General features: G+C 42.3%; 1 protein-coding gene across 2 annotated transcripts in view; it reads right to left on the bottom strand.

The window, feature by feature from the left end:
• Positions 1 to 18,732, bottom strand: part of LOC122801597 (cytochrome P450 2U1-like) — a 356,967-nt gene that overhangs the window by 250,130 nt on the left and 88,105 nt on the right. The window lies entirely within an intron of this gene.

The following is an 18,732-nucleotide window of genomic DNA, read 5'->3' as shown; positions in this document are numbered from 1 at the left end:
AGTTTCAATGCTGCACATAACACACCTTAAGGTATTTGTGTATTTAACATATTTATATTTAAGCAGATTTCAGGAATGCATAAGATTTCAAAATGGTTTCCATTTCATTTACAGTGACTCTATACTTGGATGGTCACATATGTCTACCTATATACTAAGTGGCCAAAGTGACCTCAACAATTTTTACTATTCTGTATACAAAACAGTCACAAACCATTTCCAATATTGCTGTTACCATCCTTGATACAGTTTATGGAAAACTATGTGGATCCCACAGGAAATAGATATCAGCTGCAAAAGACATTAATTCTTCATTCTTATTCAAGGGTACTGCTAGCCAGTGAGCCTGATGTTCAAAGAAAGAAATGGGAAATTATAGGAGGCAAGACAGCCTTGGAAATAAAAAGTTATGTCTTATCATAACTTGGCAACTGTGTTGTCTATCTTCATTCATCCTCACGCTAGGGTCTCTGATCCACCCCTCGGATCCAGCTTGGCCAAATTTTCCAGACCTGGATCCGACTCTTCGAGTTTCCTAGATAATCATGTCAGTATGTGTTTCCTGTTGTCCTCCTTCTTGCCCATAATGCACTATGCCCACCCAAGCACCTCAGATCCAGTTTGCCGATTTCATACATCGAAAACCCGAACAGCAAAAGAACAGCAGATGAGGCTCAGACATGGGACCTATGCATCCTGTCATTGTTCCATGATCCTCTAGAAGACTGAGGCAGGGAGATGGCTGGGTGGGAAAGTGAGGAGGAATGTAGACAGACAACACAGATGCCAACTTATGGTAAGACATAACTTTTTAATCTAATGTTGTCTTCTTCATTCCTCCTCACAATAGGGTCAGAATCCCCAGATACATAATTTCCAGGTGGCCCTCATGGAAGGATATGGCGGAGCACCATCGAGCCAAAGGAAGCCCTGCTAATAGAAACGATATCTAACTTGTAGTGTGTAACAAAGGTGTGATTGTTAGACCATGTCACTGCTGCACAAATATCATGAACAGAGGTTCTAGATGAGAAGGCGGAAGAAGTAGCCATAAGCCCCGGGGGAATGTGCCCTAGGAGGTCAAGGTAATTCTAGTCCCTTTTGTGAGTAAATGAAAGAGATGCAACCGATTATCCATTTTGCTACAGTAATCCTGGAAACCACTTGGCCTACTTTGTTAGCCAAGAAGGCTAGAAACAGTTGGTCAGACTTCCTGTGGTACGTTCTGCGCAGATAGAAACGTAATTGTCTAGGAATGTCGAGAAGCTGTAGAACATACTCCCCCTCATTAGAAAATTTTGGAAAGAACACTGGTAAGTGAATGGACTGAGTGATACTGGTTAGTTACTTTAGGCATAAAGGAGGAACTGGTACGTAAAGAGACCCTGTTCTTATGAAAAATTATGCAAGGAGGTTTGGAGTATAAGGCTTGTAGTTTGGAAATTCTCTTAGCTGAAGTTGTAGCCACTATAAAATTGTCTTCCATGACAAAAACGTCATGTCACAACTGGCAGCTGGATCAAAGGTTCCCCGAGTCAAACCCTGCATGACAGTGAGATCTCAAGGAGGGAAGGGTCCTTGATGGGAGGCCTCAACAAGAAAATACCTTTCATAAAGGATTTGCATGATCTAAAAGTGAACAGGGAACAAGACTCACTAGCAGCTTGAAAATTAGAAAGAACAGCTAACTGAAGCTTGATGGCAGAGCAGCTAGCTCCTTCCTTAAATAGGATACTTAGAAAGAGCAGAATATCCAAAATTAGTGCAGAGAAGAGGTCAGTATTCCTATTTGTAGCCCAAATGGCGAACCTTTTCCACTTACTGATGTAGACTTTCTTAATAAAAGCCTTTTGCAAGGCTAGAATTATTTTATGGACCGAAGAAGCAAGTCTGAACTGTCTTCCTAGGGTTGGAAGTGGAGAAACCAAGCAGTCAGCCTGAGGGCGCAAAGGTTCGCGTGCTGCATCCCTGATGGGTGGGAGAGGAGGTCCTGTCTTGACTCCAGTATCCATGGAGGATACCTCAGATGAGACCACAGGAAGGGAAACCAAACCTAATGAGGCCAGAAGGAGGTACTGGGGATGACTGAGCTCTTCAGCCTGCTTGCCTTCTGAAGAAACTTCTGGATTACTGGGAGAGGGGGATAAGCATACAGGAGACCCAGGGGCCAATCGTGGACCAGTGCATCCCCTCAGGGAGTCCCGCAGAGGAGGAATCAGAAAGAAGAACCTGCTACATTTGTTGTTGAGGGGAGAGGCAAAAAGGACGCAGCAAGGTTGACCCCAACGACTGAAGATAATGCTCGCCACTGACCGATTGAGGGACCACTCATGCGGAACCAGGACTGATCCGCTGAGTCTGTCCACCAAGTCATTGGCTTTTCACTGGATGTGCATTGCAACCAGAAGGCAGGCCTAAGATATCACCCATTCCCTCATCCTCCTGGCTTCCCTGCACAAGGAGTACAAACGGGTTCCTCCTCGTTTGCTGATGTACCAGACAACAGACATGTTGGTGTGAACTCCAACAGTCCCCAAGGAAACAGCATCCTGAAAGGCTGGCGATGTTAGGAGAGCTACTCTCATTTCTAGGACATTGACATGCAACCTGGTCTCAATGGGAGACCATGTGTCTTGGACCATCTTCCTACTGTAATGCCCCCCCCCCTAAACTGGGAGGCATCTGTGGTCACTGTGGTTATTGGTCGGGGGTTAAAAATGATCTGCCTAAAAGGAGATTGTCCGACTGAATCCACCACCTGATGTACTGTTTGCAAACTGAAGTCAAGCTGATGGGACTGAGTAAAAGCTGATCGAGAATGGACCATTGTACTGCCAATGTCTGTTGAAGAATCCGCATGAAGAACCTTGCTAGATGGACTAATAGAGCTGCTGCTGACATGGATCCTAAGACTTGTAAGACTATCCTTGCAGGAAGGGGGCTGGTGGGATAACAATTCCTGGACTTCATTCCTCAATGTTATTATGCGGTGCAAGGGGAGGTAAACTATTAGATCTCTTGTGTTCAACTATGTTCCTATGAATTCCAGGTTCTGCACAGGAGCCAGATTGGATTTGTTTAGGTTTATAGTGATACCCAGGAAGTGTGAAAGCTGGATTAAGTAATCTCTGGCTTGGATAAGATGATGCCTCATGGGGGCGGTAAGGAGACAATCGCCCAAGTCTGGAAACACCCGGAATCCTTTGAGTCTCATGTGAGATGTTACAACTGCCATACATTTGGTGAACATCCGGGGGCAGTGGTGAGCCCAAAGGGCAGTGCTCTGAACTGGAAATGATTGGCTCCCAGCCAAAAACGCAGGTATCTCCTGGAGTGCCTGTCTATTTTGATGTGATAGTATTCATCTGAGATGTACTGAGCACATCCAATCATCCTTGCACAATAACAGCAGAATGGACCGAACCATAACCATTCAGAACCTCAGCTTCTTTACATAACAATTCAATTTGCTTAGATTCAGAATGGGAATGGGTCTTAAGTCCCCTGTCTTTTTTGGCACCAAAAAGAAACCTAGGTTCTGAATCCTCTTTGTTCGGTTGGAACCTCTTGGATGACTCTCTTTTGCAGCAGTTGCAGAATTTCCTGTGCTGCCTGCTCCCTCTGACTGGGTGGAATGTCAAGGAGGTTCTTATTGGAGTTTGCAGAGAGAAGGGAAAAGGGAGTGTAGTAGTCTCTGGATATTATACTTAACACCCAGGGATTGTGAGTCAAAGGGTTCAGGTTTCTGAGTGCAAAGCAAGTCAACCCCTGACTGCCTCCAGAGATGGACAGTCGAGCAGCACTTCAGGAGCACCAATACGGCTTGTCGAAAAATGGGTCTCTGAAGCCCTGATTTTGGGGGCCTCCTCTGCCTCTAGGGTGGCACCTACCATTAAACCCTCCTCCTCTTCTTCTAGAGAAGGGTTCTCTGCGCGGATCCTGGAAAGGCCCTTGGGACTTATGAAACCCCATTTTCTTGCCTTGGCACTGATTCCTGGAGAAGGACCTCTGAGGAGTAGAAAATTTGATTCCTACAGCAGAAAAGGTCTTCCTGTCCTTTTCACTGTGGATAAGAGTATCTCTAACTGATGGCCCAAACAGTGAAAAGCCATCGTAGGGGGCATTCACAAAGGATGCCTTAAAGGGCTTCACGAAATCACAGCCTCATCAAGGCATGCCACCTTATGGAAAGTCCTGAACCAGCAGCTTGTGAGGTGCCTTCCGTTGTATGGGAGATTAACCTCATCGAAGAATTAGCAACGGAAAATAGCGTGATCAGCTTGGGAGAAACTTTCTTAAATTCCTCCATAGGCATGGACTCAGAGAGAGCGAAAGAAGTTGAAAACTCCTTGATCAGATCTCTCTGCAGCCAGACAAAGTGAACATGGTAATTTAACAACCTCAGTGCAAAGGTGACTGAGGCATAAATACGCTTTCCAATCCTGTCCAATGATCTAGACTCCCTGTTAGGCAGATTGACATTGGCAGTCTTTTCTGCCAGTTCTGGTTTAGTGGCTGCTGCCACCACAACGGCATCATGCTATCTGCTTGTACAACCAGGGATCTATCAGAGCACTTAGGAATGGGATCAATGGTGTCTAGTTCCTTCCATGCCCGGCAGGAAACCAAATCATTGAGGTCATCCGCTGGGGGGGGGGGGTCACCCAGGTCATAGATGGGCCCACCCCAAATCACTCTAAGAGCGCTGACTCCTCAGAAGAAGGAGATTGGGCAAACCTTTTTGCTTCAAGATTTCCAGAATGTCTCTGAAGGAGACTTCCTCAGGTGGTGATTGGGGGATCCTTCTCCCTCATCAAAGTGAATGCCTTCCATTAATGACTCCATCGAGGAGACAACGTGCCTCCTTTTGCATGTCTTCTTCTTCCAGGGGACCTCCTGAGAGGGATACTCTGGGGGAAGTATCGGAAGAAGGGGATCCCTCTTGGATAGGGACATCTTGGAGGCTGCTTAGGACATGTTGACTCAGGACAGGATTAATGGGCTCAAGGCCCTGTCCCAATGGGGGTAGAGGGTTGACTGCAGGACATTTTGTGATGGGTCTCCATCTCTGGAGAATGCCCTCTCCACTACCTGAAAAGCCGACAGACCAGGAGAGGTCCTCTCCATCTCTCCTGAAGCCAAAACCACACAGGGAAAAGAGCTAGCACTCGCATCACATCTGTGGCCTCCAGAGAGCTGAGGCAAAAACAGAGCCAATCCCACTCCCTTGGATCCAGAACAGACATCTCAGCACTAAGATTCACTCTGCTCTGGGGGAATAGGAACAGGACTGATCAAGGGTACACACACATGGGGAGTCCTGAACCCTGCAACTCCGAAACTGAAGGCCTGATCAGAGGAGGAGGAGTCCTGATGGTATGGTCTGGGTAGCTCACGGATCCAATAGGGGATGGAGCCGAGACTAGCCCCCATCTGGATCTGGACCTTGAAGAACTGGGCCTTAAAAGAAGCAACGAGGGGGACCAGGAGTGCTTGGACTAGACTGAGTGGGTCAGGAGATTTGATCAAAGCTCTTGGATCCCAAGTCAATGGATCCAACACCAGAGCCGACAGTTGAGGAGGTGACAAAGATATGATTTCCCGTAAATCAAAGGATGATGGTGGATCCGACGGGGTAGTCACTTTCTTCGGATCCGAGAGGGTCAGATCCGAAGTTTTCCTGGACTTGGTTTTCAGTTCCAGAGGATCTCTAGGAGATGCAGGGAGAGACCTCTTTTTTGCTTCTTTCACAGAAGAAGTTGTTGAAGCCAAGGAAAGGGTCTGAGCCTCAGGAGTCAAAGGTGGAAGGACACCCCTCAGTATCAACTTGTTACATCTGTCTGCTAGGGCCCGTAGATTAAAGGAAGCACAGACTGCACACTGTTTTTAAATGGTCTGCACCTAAGAAATACAAGCACTCCTTGTGGGCATCCCGATTGGGGATTTTATGCCCACAAGAAGTGCAACGCTTAAAGCTGGGGAAGGTTTGTCAGACATAATATCAACCAAAGCCCGCCAAAAACCAACAGACACTCAAACGAAAGGCTAAGAGCTGGAAAAGGTAATTAACCTTAGACTTTAAACTTAGAGTGAAACTATGACTATAACTCTAATTTAACTTTTAACTACAAAAAATAACTAATCTAACTTTCTTCTTGGCAGGAAAGAAGACAAGGAGACAGAAATGCTCACAAGCAAATACACACTAAAGGTTTTAAGGAAGAACTACTGAGAGAGAGGTCACTTACAACACCAACGATACTGAAATTATCACTATCCTGACTTTACTGAGAAGGGCAAGTACAGCTCGAGAGTGCAGAGATCCACATCTGAAGTGGCAAACGAAATCTGAGATACTTGGGTGGGTGGAGTGCATTGTGGGTAAGAGGGAGAAGCTCAAGAGTCAGATCCATATCCGGAGAATGTGGACGAGTCGGATCCAAGACTCTATCATGAGGAGGAATGAAGAAGACATCAGATGCTGAATTTAACAGATATCTAGTGAATCCAGGAAAAAAAAAAATCAGACTATGCCAGGTAAGGGGTCCACTATCAGCAGAGACAAGAAACATATAGTAAGTCATTAGAAACTGTCCAGAATCAGCCAATGGAATAAAGAGTAAGTGAGAGAAGTAGACTCCCATAACTAGGTATAATTATGTCTAAAATTCATCAATGGAATACAGCAAGAAAACAGCAGTAATATCATATGGTCTGACCTCAGGGATTGCAGCACCTTGGCATATTGCTAATAGCAAATGCTAAATATATTCATAAGGACATGAATGGATCTGCTCACATTTATGCCAAAGTGCCAGGCATATGCTGAAACACATTACAACAGTGTCTGAAGCAACTCAAGACCAAACTGTGCCCCAGCAACTATATGCTACAGCCGTTCATCAAGCCAATAAGCTGTATTTCTGTGCATTTGCAAGCGTGCACTTGTATCTTTGTATGTGTACATGTATTTTTTCTTTCAGCTGTTTCTATATATTGTTCAGTCACTAATTAAGCAGTTCCAAGGTTAAACATAACAAATAATGTGACCAAATTTGAATGATGATCTTACGTGCCCTTCACACGAACACGCTGAACACATTTCTGTCATGCTGATTAGAAGTGTAACTGTAGTCACAACAGCCCACCATAACATTACATTATAACTCTACGATAATCTGATTATTACTACTACTCCCCCCTGGCATTTACAAACACATTTTTATTTAATTCTATCCAATCTCACACTGACTGCTGTACTAGATACCAGCCTATAAAGTCAGCACCATTAATGGCTTTCTAACCAACTGTAGAATAAACTTTCCTACTGGCAAGCTCAAAACAAATTGCCAATGATGACTACACCTGATCCCTAAAGCTGAATTCTGTATGTGCCAGAAGGGGCAAAAATGGCAGCTGCATTTGCTGACTCCATTGGAAGAGGGATAAATCCCTGATAGTGGCACACATTACCCAGCCTTTATTTGTGATGCTGGAGGAGCCATTTAGGTGGCCAACAGTGGATGACCCATCAGGAGTAGGGTTGAGAGATCACTCCATAGCAGGACAAGCACCTAGTTGAGGCTTGGTGTAACTGAAAGTACCAAAATGGTCAAGGGCATACTCCCACCAAGAAGTACATACTCTGCAGCTGGAAATGTGTGCACACATAGCTGCACAAAACATTGAGTTCATCACTGTAAGAGTTCTAGTAAGGACAAAACTGTCAATGGGAAGACTTAGGCTAAATGAAACTCCCTACCTTCTTCACAGAATGATTTAGCATTTATGTGCATGGGCTGCCAAATGGTTTCCAGGCAAGTGTGGTCCTGACATGGGAAGGATTGTGAGTCCAAATCCTCAGGCCATTGAAATGAGGATGATCACAGCACAGGTGTAGGTTATCGGAGGCTGATGGAAGGGGTACACTGACCAAACTGCCTTAATGCCTGCCTGATTATGAACCCTATGAACAGCTGTATTATGGAAGAGCTCAAGACCTGTTGTAGATGGCTTGAAGCATACTATCAAAAGGGGAGGAAAGATTCAAGAATGGCTGTCACTTTTGATCCCCCCTCCTTCAGATAATCCAATGAAAAAGACAGAACATAATTTCAATATGAAAAGGAATAAAGAAATATATCTGTGTGTGTGTGTGTGTGTGTGTCTGTGTATAAATACATATAAGCCAGTGTGTGTAGATATATACATATATACAAATACATACATTGTTTTAAGGTGTACATATGGTTGCTGCATGTAGCAAGTAAATCTGTACAGAACATAAGAAAGAGAAAGTAAAATTGCTGCTTCAGATGCATTCATCCTTTGCTAATGGCAGCCTCTGAATGGAGTTTCTATGTCTTTTTGTCTGTTCTGGTCAACTGTAGACCCCTTCTAGAATACACTGTTCAATATAGCAAAATATTAGAGAAAATATTCAAAGTATTACAACAGCAACTTGCCAACTTGGTTTTGACACTAGCTATTTGTATGGGAAAGGTCTTCTTGGATCATCTTGGTGTCTTCTGGAGAATTAATAATGGCACCTAGTTTACAATCATTAGCAAACTTGGTGAGCCGTAAGACCTTAACATTGGCTTTGACTTCAGAGAAGTAAATGCCAAAGTGAAATGGGCCCAAAGATAGTGACCTCCAATTGTGATGGGTAAAATAGTATTTCCAGGTAATATTTGAAGGGAACAAAACACCACAGTATACAACAAAACAATAACTGCCAAAATCACCAACATACTCCTAATATGAACTCATCTTAATTGCAAACAAGGCTCCAAAAATAAAAGTAAATAGCATCTGTAAAAACAAGTTGCATAAATAAAAATGGAAAACAGGGACAGAACACATACACATGCATAGCAAGACATACATAATACCAAGAAGAGAAGAATTCAGATGTCTAGGTAACATGCCCTATTAGTACAGTTGCAGGGATGCAGGTGGAAAATCTTTACACATGGACACATTACAGCTTTACCCCGGTGTCTGTGAAACAGGAACAATACCTTGTGGCAATGTCAGAATTCTCAAGTACAAAGCCAGTCTTCTCATATCCTAACCAAGTTGTTTCAGCAGGTCTCTTATTAGTCTGTTGTAGACCTACTATAAAAAGTGACATCTATAATGAAATAAATAAGACAGTCACACCCTTCCTTTGATACCCAAATAGGCCCAAGAAAACAAATCATCATATTAGAACATGGGTCAGTAGCAGGATAGCATTTTCCTTAGACTGAATTTTACGCTCTGGCCTGCTATAATCCATCACTTAAGATATATCACACACTACAAAACAGAAATAAATTTGTACAAGTATTTATAATAAAAATGAAATTAAAATATTAAATTAATCTTTAAATCTTACACATCATAAAAATGCTGCGTATATTAAATTAATTTCTCTATTAACCACTCTGACAAATTCTAGTTATACTGACATTAAATTAAAAATTTTTTAACATTTTTATTTACAACTATCCTATATTAAAGCAATTGACATTTACTAGATCTCCTGTTTCTTTTACACTGGGATTAACAGAAGGCTACAAAGCTGAAAATGAGATAAACTGGAGAATGAACTGATTTTTCCCTCTTTTTTTGGTTTAACTGCTTATATCATATTGTCAACAGATAATATAATACATAGATGCAGATTAAACTCTGGGATTTGGCTATTGGTGTAAAGTGTGAAATTACATCTTCGAAATACAGAACATAGCAGAAATTTAATTAAACAATTACCCAACGCTATTAAAATATGTGAAGTCAACATAAACACAAGAAACTTCCAAATCAACTTTATCAGAACTTTTATACAACTGTATTAAAATAGGTTCATAGGAGGTTATCAGGCTAATGGCCCTAGAGCCTTTACAAGCCTAGCCATATTTATCTCGAGTTGCTTCAATTGTTGGTGGTTAGGTAAGTGAAGTTTGCAGAGGTAAGGGTATGGTAGTTAATACAGACTTCCTCTGTCCAGAAGGGACATGGGCACCACCCCAGGAGTGAATTTGTAGTCATCCATCCACTGATCCAGGCTGCACTTGAAGAAGGTCAGTGAGGGGGTCTGTTTCACGTGAACTGGAAGCTTGTTCCAGAGAAGTGACAGTCTCTGGGAAATGTATCTATCTCTCCAGCATGACCTGTTCATGTCAGAGGCTAGGTTAAGATCACTGGAGTGAGTGATCCTCCTGCAGTTTGATTTACCAATGTGTGGCATTTCCATCAGGGCTGGGTCAGAGACTGCCATGCAAAACAGGCACAGGTCACCCCTTAGCAACCTGTAGTAGAGAGAATACAGTGACAGGGCTTTCAGTCCTTCTGAATAAGGCTTGTTTTGTGTAATTTCTTGGTAAGAAACCTCTGTGGTCACTCCAACTGTTGCAGGTATTTGGCAAGGTACATGCAAAATGGAGCATTGCACTCAGTTATTGGTCTGATGAGAGCTGAGTATAATGGAATTATAACATCCTCAGATCTAGATGCAATGCCTTTACTTATAAGATGTGCCACATAGAAGGATTTTCTTGCTACTGTGGATACGTGGTGGTCAAAGTTCAGACTGCTATCAACCTGAGTACCTAGATCATGTACCACTGGGTCTACACATGGGGGGGGGGGGTGCTGTCTATAATGTAATTAGTAGGAATGTCAAATTTCCCAAAGGGAATAATAATGCATTACATTTCACTTAGCTTTAATTCATGGCTTTGGCCAGTCATTTGTCTGTGTTAACCCTGCCTACAGTATATTAACATCATTGGGGGACTCAATGATTGCTCCCAGTTTGCAATAGTCAGCAAACTTGGTCAGCCACAGGCCATCCGAGTTTGCATGGATTCCTGAGAAATAAATTCTGAACTGTAAGGGGCCCATCAGAGAACCTTATGGTATGCCACCGGTGACTGGTCTTTTGCTAGAAGTGAACTTACCCACTTTGGCAGTATGTGCCCTTTCGGTGAGCTAGTTGGCTACCCATCTGGTAATGTAGGGGTTAATTCACATTCAGGAGAGTTTCTCTGTAACACCTGACAGAAGGATTATGTCAAATGCCTTGGCTAGGTCAAGACAGGCAGCATGCACTGTCTTTCCCTCGTCCAGGGCCTTGGTGACTTTCTTGAAGAAGTCAAACATGTTCAACAGGCATGAAAAGGAAATTATGTGCCCACCAGAACTTTCCATCTATGTTGTCCATTTTCATTCTTCCCCAACTGATAGGTTTGGATACAATCCCTCGGATCCAACTTGGCTGTTGCTAATGCTCGTGGTAACCAAAAGCTCTCGAGCTTCTCCCTTATCCATAAGGCACCAACCCCAATTACCTCAGATCTTGCTTGCTGCCTTAGCAGAAAGTATAAGATTGAAATTATTATGGAGAATCCATATCTGGAGCTTAAAACAAAACAAACAAAAAAATAAATAAGGACCTATAGGTCCACTAATCATTCATTCTTCCAGAAGCCTTAAGGATGGGAGTTGAAGAACGGAAATGGACAGCACAGATGGAACGTTATAGTGCGTACACAACTCCTTTACTTGATGTTGTCAATTTTCATTCTGTCCTCAAATGATGGGATAGAGTCCCCAGCTACCTAATTTCCAGGGTGGACCCAAGGAAGGATACTTCTGAGCACCGTAGAACTAAAAGATGCCCTTCCTCTGAAGACTAGATCTAATCTGTAGAGGGTAATAAAGGTATCGGGAGTAGCCCAAGTAGCTGCTGCACAAATTTCATCCATGGACATTATTGGACTGAAAAACTAAGGAAGTTGCCATGGATCTGGTGGACTGCCCTCGAACAGGTTTTGTCAGAGCAATGTCCAATTTGTTATACAGAAAGGAAATGCAACTTGTCATCCATCTAAATAGAGGAACTTTGATAACTGGGTCTGCATACAAAACAAATAATTGATCACAGTTTCTTACGTTTTTTTGCCCTACGTATGTAGAAACTTAACTATCTATGAACATCCAGTAAATGTAATATATATTCTCCTTTGTTAGAAAATTTGGGAAAGCATACTGGTAAATGAATCAATTGATTTATATCGGATTCTGACATCACCTTTGGAAGAAACGACTGGTTAGTACATAAGGTAACTCTGTCTTTATGAAAAATCAAGTATGGAGTTTCAAGCACAACACTTGGATCTCAGAAATGTTTCTGGCCAAAGTAATGGCTACTCAAAAAATTGTCTTCCATGAAAGATTTGCATGCAGCTGAGGGTTCAAAAGGGGATTGTGTAAGAGACTGCAGCACAAGCTTTAGGTCCCAAGGGGGAGTAGGATCTTTAAAAGGGGACCTCAAGAATAGAGTGCATTTTAAAAAAAAGTCTTGCTCAACTCATGGGACGCTACACAAGAACCATCTATTCTGCAAGAAAATTGGAAATCGCTACTAATTGAACTTTAACAGTAGAAGAACTAGCTCCCTCTTCAAAAACATGCACTAGAAATTCCAAGATATTATGAATGGGAGCTGAGAAAGGTTCAATATTATGTTTTTGAGACCAAAAAACAAATCTCTTCCATTTGCTGAAGTATAGTTTTCTGATGGAAGGTTTATGGGAGGACAAAAGAATATGATGGACCAGGGAAGAAAGCATAGGTTATCTGGCTATTAATGGAACTGGAGGAACCAGGCAGTCAGCCTGATATTCAGTGTGTCTGGATGTATCATGCCTGTTGGGTGAGACAGGAGGTCCAGAGTTGGATCCAGAAACCAAGGTAGTTGAATCAGGTGAGGCCAAAGGAAGGGAAAACAAATTTGTCGGGGGCAATGAGGATGACCTTGCTCTTCAATTTTGTAGCTTTCTGAAGAAATTTGGGAATTAATGGAGTAGGAGGATACACATAAAGGAGACTGGAGGGCCAATCGTGAAGTACAGTGTCCCTCATGGATTCCCCCTGTGGGGGGAGTAGGGCAAAGTAGCTTCTGCATTTGATATTCAAGGTGGACGAGAATAGGTTGCAGCAAGGCTGGCCTCATTGCCGTAAGACTGTATTCACAATCTTTTTGTTGAGGGACCATTCATGAGGTAGAAGAATGCACCTGCTCAATTTGTCTGCTATCACATTCGATTTCCCCAGAATGTGCATTGCTAAAAGAAAGCGGTTGGAAGTGATCACCCACTGCCACATTCAGAGCTTCTTGACAGAAAGGGTAGGATTTGGTTTCTCTCCGTTTGTTGATGAACCAGATGACCGAAATGTTATCTGACTGTACTGCAATTGTCCCCAAATTCTGAAATGCCTGTAAAATTAAAGGCACTGCTATCATCTCTAGGATACTTATATCCAAATTGGCCTCCTTGGGAGACCAGGTGCCTTGAACTGTCTTCCCAATATAATGCCCCCCCCCCCACCTTAGCTGGGAAGCATCCGTGGTCACTATGGCCTTGGGCTGAGGGGGAATGAATGGATGACCTTGTAGAACCTGGTCTGAATGAATCCACCATTTTAGATCTCTCTTCCACATGAGAGTGATTCTTATCTTGTACGACATAAGGTGATAAAGAATCCACCACTGAGTAGCTAACATCCACTGAAGAATTCTCTATAAAACCTGGCAAGTGGTACTAACAAAACCAAAGCCTGAAGGACCAGTCGGGCTTTAATTGAGGTGCTGCAGATTATCTTTTTGAATTGAAGTGTTATAGTCTGAACTCTCAGTAATGGAAGAGAAGCAATTGTTGTTTTTGTGTTGAGAACTGCTCTTAGAAACTCTAAAATCTGAGTCGGTTGCAGATGAGATTTGCCATAGTTTATGGTTATCCCCAGACAAGAGAAAGTCTGGAGAACCTGGTCTCTTGCACATATGAGTTGATGCCTGGTCGGAGTGGTAATGAGCCAGTCATCTAGATATGGAAACACTCAGAATCCTTGCTGTCTCAGGTGAACTGCTACTGCTGCCATGCACTTGGTAAACACCCTGGGGGCTGTGGTGAGTCCAAAGGACAGTACTCTGAATTGATAATGACGGACTCTCAGTCAGAAGTTTAAGTACCTTCTGGAATGTCTGCTCATCCAGAGGTTTAAGTACCTTCTGGACTGTCTGCTCATCTTTATGTGATAGTACACATCCTGAAGGTCTACAGAGCACATCCAGTTGTCCTTGACCAGAAAGGGGAGAATGGAATGAACCATGACCATCTGAAACTTGGTTCTTTGAACAGTCTTGTTTAGGTCGGAGAGATCCAGGATTGGTCTCCAGTCTCCTGTTTACTTTGGCACCAAAAAGAAGGTTGGGTAAGTTCTGGATTCTGCCTGGTCTGGCGGGACCTCTTGGATGACTCTCTTTTCTAGCAGCTCTTGTATTTGAATTGCTGCTTGATCCTGCTGACTGGGTGGAACATCAGGGATTTTCCTTGGGATTGGGAGAGAAAGGGAAAAGGGTATAACATAGCCTCTGGAAATAATCCTCTGCACCCAAGTATCTTTTGTTATATCTAGCCAGGCTTTCGGCTGCAGGGATAAACATCCCCCGACTGTTTCCAGAGGTGGACAATCGGGCCTCCTTTCAGGAGCACTGGTAGGGTTTGACAAAGAATGATTCTCTGGAACCCTGGTTCTGTGGGCCTCCTCTGCCATGGGGGCACCTTTGTCCATTAGAGTTTTATCCTCTGCCATTGGGGGAACCTCCTTCACGTGTGTCTTGGAAAGGACCCCGAGACTTCTTGAACAATATTTTTTGACCACCTTGATTCCTGGAAAAGTTTCTTTGAGGATTCAAAAAACACACACCCACAGCAGACAGGGTCGTTCCATCCTTTTCACACCTGGACAGAGTGTCTTTTACTTTGGGGATGAATAAAGATGTTCAATCAAAGGTATCATTGATGAAACAAGACTTGAAAGGCTCTGCAAACTCAGAGGCGCATCCAGGTCTGTCTCGTTATAGAAATGCCTGAAGCTGTACTCTTGAGGTTCTTTCCATTACATGTGAAATCAACCTCATGGATGAATTGGATATGGACTGTAGCTGAGATGTAACAGGTGCCTGAACTTCGCCAGAAACAGTACCTGAAAGGGTATTTGATAACTCCTTGATCAAATCCCTCTGTAGCCTAGTAAAGTGCTCCAAATAGTTCAGAGACCTCAAAGCAAAGGGCGCTGAAACATAGACATGTTTCCCAAATATGTCCATCTACCTGCATCTCCCTGTTGGGGGGATGGACAGTGGAACTTTAATCAGCTAGTTCCTTCTTGGTGGCCACTGCAATGACTGTGGCTTCAATAGGAACTCCCTTCCCCCAAAACTGTCTATCCTCCGGTGGTGCTATTAAGGAATGGGCTCTATGGTGTCAGGGTCCTTCCATGCCTGCCATGAGATCAAGTCAATGAGCTCATCAGCAGGCAAAGTCACCCAAGAGGTAGAGAGTCCAGTATCAAAAGCCTCCAGGAGAGCAGATTCCTCAGACATAGGGTTGCTGGATGTCCAGCTACCTCTCTGCTTAAAGATTTCTAGGATATCTCCAAAGAAGACATCTTCAGCAGGTGATCGTGGGGACCATTTAATGGACTCCTCTGGGGAATCTAAGTGTTTCCTCTTAAATTTCCTTTTCTTAGGAGCCTCCTCAGTGGGGTACTCTGGGGAGGTATCAAAAGAGGAGATTACAATTCCCTGGGTGGGAGTCTGGGATTTTGGTACTGGCTGTCTCTGTTGAAGGAGATGGTGAACCTCTGACCACTGAGGCATCATGATAGAGAACTTAGGATCCGAGGGGGGAAAGAGCCATCAGCACCGTCAAGGCAGAAAATACTTTCTCCATAATCTCGAGAGCAGAGTGGCTCTGAGACAGAGAGGCCATCAGATCCAAGAAGACAAGATTCTGAATCGTAGGCCTCCCTTGCTCTTAGGACAAAACCCCTGAGTTGAAAGCTGCAGCCAAGGCTCCAAGGTGCAGAGACTACTCTGAAAGCTTCGGAGTCAAATGCAACATTTTGGATCCGACAGATAGACTACGGCTCTGGGAGCTCTCTGGGTCCAATGGGACTGGAGCCCTCAGAGAAGATCTCGGATCAGAGAATAAAGTTATCCTCTGATCCCACCCATATGGATTCAGGTGACTCAGATCCAAAAACTCTGAAGCCACAGGAGTCAGAGGAGGAATCTGTAATGGGGGAGTAGTAGATATGGGGATCTCCTGACCCAGATGGGTAATATAGGGATCTGAAACAGGTACCAGCACGATGAAACAATGAAGCCACAGAACAACTGAGGACACTAACTTTTATTGAACACTACGGTTGACACATTTTAAAATAACTGCACATTAACAAGTTTGCGTTTTTGTTTAGAAATACTTCTTCAGATGATGATTTTGTAAAAGAAATCGAGTTATTAGGAAAAATGCTTAAGGCAAAGGATTATCCTAAGTATTTGCTTAAACATGTTGAGGAAGAAGTTACTGCAGGTAGAAAAAGAAGATTCCAACCTATCATGGGTAATAATACTTTGATTGATTTTACTAATACAATAGAAAAAGAAGAACATTTTGAGAGGGCATTAGTTATAGAATATAATGCCAGCTCCAATTTGGTTAGAAATATTTTAGAAAATGAGTGGAACAGGTTCCTGGCATTCACGGATTTGGAAATACCAAAGGACATATTTAAAGGTATTTTATAGAAAAAATGCCAGTTCTCTGAAAAATATTCTAGAAATGAATCATAGTATGGAAATATGGGGAAAAAATAAAAAGCCTAGGACATACAAATGTGGTCACTGCTCCCATTGTGAGTGGATTATGAACAAGGATGAAGTAATGGTACCATCTAGAAATATAACTCTATTAAGTAAATGTTATTCAAATTGTGATACCAATGGTCTCATACTTAGCCTTGTTGTCAAGTATGTCAGGCATTTTATACTGGAAAGACAGAGAGAAAACTCAAAAGAAGGATATATGAGCACATGTATGACATCCAGAATGGGAAAGAGAACAATGCTTTATATAAGCATAAACAGTTATGTCCACAAGCTCATTATTTATTTTTTGTAGTGGAAAAGGTAAATTTGGATGCACGAGGTGGCATGTGGAAGAGAAAATTGAGTATATGGAGCTTTGGTGGTAACTGACTTTACAAGCTAACAGTTGGCCAGGCTTGAATGAACATATTTCCCTTACTCAAGTTAAGATCAGCCAAATTATAAATTATATTTTGTAACATAAATTTGAAACATTACTTCTTTCTAAGGAAAAGTTTTATAATTGTTTTTTACCTACGAGCTAGTATCTATATTTAAATATTATTAGGAATTTTTTAAGATTCAATGTTAATTTTTATACATTATGGGTTTTTTATTTTATGTGTTGTTATTAATATATATTTAGTTATTAATTTTAAGGGTTTTATCCAACATTTTAATAAATCACTTAATGTTTCAGTTTCCTTCACTTACTTTTATGATGTTTTTAGTTTATTTTCAATTCAGTTGTTTAACACAGCATGAATATGTATGTAATAAGTAAACACTCATTGGTTGGAATTTCAATGATGTCATGTCTTTTAGTGTTTAAATAGACGTATTTTCTTACCAGCCCACATCTGAAGAAGTATTTCTAAACGAAAACGCAAACTTGTTACTTTAATGTGCAGTTATTTTAAAACGTGTCAACATTAGTGTTCAATAAAATTTTGTGTCCTCGGTTGTTCTGTGGCTTCATTGTTTCATCGTGCTGGTACCTGTTTCAGGTTCATAGTTTTATTTTGGTACCATGCCACTCATTTTTTGGATTACTAATATAGGGATCTCCTGACCCAGATGGGTAGGAGCCAAAGGAGCACCAATCTGGCTCCGCCCCAAAAGAATTTTCTTCACCGGTCTCCCCACATCATCTTCTATAAGGCTTCTACAAGAACAAGTATATGGATGGAGACCTGGGTCTTTCTAGGAATGGAGAAGGTACCCTGTCAGGATCCGGATCCAGTGACAGATAGTACCTAGTTCTGGGTAGAAATCTGGCAGTCTGAAGGTCAGATTCAGATGGAGAGCACTGGATCAGGCAAAGTCAGATCCGAGGGCTTTGACTTCATCTGATCAGACTGAGGAGGTGTCAGATCTGATCATTTTTCTTTAGCAGAATCCTGAAGTTTTGCCTTTTTTGGACCAGGGGTTAAGACCAGGTCCTTATGAGACCTCTTCCTCGAGGATACCGAAGTTGATGAGGAGGAAGATGGCTTAGGAGAGGATGACTTAAGTTTAGCAGTTTTTGATTTAGAGGAAGAAGAACCCTCTGATATAGCTTCCCCAAAGGAAGAAGACCTTTAAGGAGAAGCTTATTCTTGCACTCCACCAACACATGAGGATTAAAACCATGTCAACTTGTACAATCCTCCTGTAAATGGAGGGGACCCAAACAGTACACACAAAGTGTGTGAGCAACAAAAATTGGCAGCTTGTATCCACACTTCATACGTTTTTAAAACCTGCTGGTTTATCTGCCATCACTAACAAAATCCTAAGACAAAAATTATTATTATTTTTTTTGTTAATGTAGGGAAATAAGAGAAAAAGAGAGAGAAATACCAACAATGGTAACTAAACTATGAAAGCGTCATAGAGGGAAAAAAGATACTAACAACAGTATCTAAGAGGTGCAGAAAAAAAAAACTGTACGATAGATCTAGAGACAGCTGGAAATTTTTATATTCATTTTGAAGAAAAAAAAAGCAAGAAATATATGACACTTATCTCTCTAATGCTCAAGA

Source organism: Protopterus annectens, chromosome 5.part0, assembly GCF_019279795.1.
Source record: "Protopterus annectens isolate FY-2018-M chromosome 5.part0, PAN1.0, whole genome shotgun sequence".
In the NCBI taxonomy this organism is placed as follows: Eukaryota; Metazoa; Chordata; order Ceratodontiformes; family Protopteridae; genus Protopterus; species Protopterus annectens.
This window is presented reverse-complemented; position numbering and strand designations above follow the sequence as displayed.